Genomic DNA, 1,382 nt, shown 5'->3' on the forward strand with positions numbered 1-1,382 from the left:
GGCGGGGGCCAGCAGCTCGCGGCCCGCGTCCTCGCGGAGCTCGGGGCGGCTCCGCACGGCCTCCTGGAAGCGGTCGAAGCCCACGTCCGCGGTTTCCTGCATCTGCGCCCGGACGCGCGCCTGGTCCTCGGCCGACAGCACGGCCTGGAACTGCCTCCGCGCCGCCGACGGGCTCTCGCGGAAGGCCTCGTGCAGATCCCGGAGCGTGTCCTGGGCCCGGCCGTCCAGGAAGAAGGCCGCGGCCGCGCGGGTGACCAGCAGGGCGGCCAGGGGCTCCCCTGGGGAGAGAAACAGAGGCGTGGGTGGATGTCACCGTAGTCCCTGGGGGTGTCGCCGTAGCCCCCCACCCCGTCCAGTGGTCTGCACCCTCTGCAGTACTGCTCAGGGCGTTTCCCTCCAGTCCCCCAGTAGCCCAGGACACGGTCACCGCCAGGAGAGCCCAGGCAGGAGCCCCCGAAGCCCAGGCGGATTAGAACGAGCCCGACAACCGGGGGGAGGCAGGCGCCCTGCGTGCCACCAGCGCTGACCTCTCAGGGTGGGTTCAAAGTCGATGGAAATCTAGTTACAACCCCCACCCCCCACCTTGTAAGGACGGGTTTTAGGATCGCGTCTCCTCTTCTGAGAACCAGACCCCCGTCCCCCACCCACACCCCAGCTCAGAGCCTGAGGTTCTGGTTCTGTGACCTTTACAGGGGCCACTTGTTCCTGGACGTCTTTGTTTCTTGCCGTCTTCGGGCTCCGTGGCACCCAATGCCACGTCTCTACGGCAGAGACCTCCCCGGCACGGGACGTTGCTCCCGATGCGGCTTCCTGAGTGGGTGCACGTGGGTGATTTACGCGATCTCACCGTGCCTGTTTCCTGTTCTGCATTACAGTGGGGACTACAATGGTCTACACTCGCAGGGCTGTAAGGGTTAAGCGAATTAACGTATATCCAGTGTCTGGAACAGAGCTTGGTGCGCGGTGTGTCCCAGTGAGGTTCGGGGTCAGCAGCGGCCTCTCCTGCCCCACTGTCCTATTCTATGTCTGAGCAACTTAAACGCGCCTGGGTGACCTGGGCTTTCTGACTGGTAAAGAAAGCTTAGCTGCCCCGTCTCCAAAAGGGCCTCAGGCAGAGTGTGCACCGTGGAGAGAATCACAGAAGACTCAATGCCGGGAGGGGCTTAAGGTCATGACCCCCTCCCCCCTTCTTTTAGGGGCTGGGAAAGTAACTTCGTGGAGCCCGAGAGTGTGGCCATCCCAGATCTCTCTGATTCAGTGCTTTGTGCACCGAGTCCTATGGAATTTCCAGAGAGAGAGCTTTTCCTTCTAACCTAATAGCAACAACAATGAAGCCTTTCCATTCAAACAGGACTCTGTAGAGGGCAAAACACTTGCACAGG

This window comes from Galeopterus variegatus, unplaced genomic scaffold (genome assembly GCF_000696425.1).
Source record: "Galeopterus variegatus unplaced genomic scaffold, G_variegatus-3.0.2 Scaffold13575, whole genome shotgun sequence".
Taxonomy (NCBI): domain Eukaryota; kingdom Metazoa; phylum Chordata; class Mammalia; order Dermoptera; family Cynocephalidae; genus Galeopterus; species Galeopterus variegatus.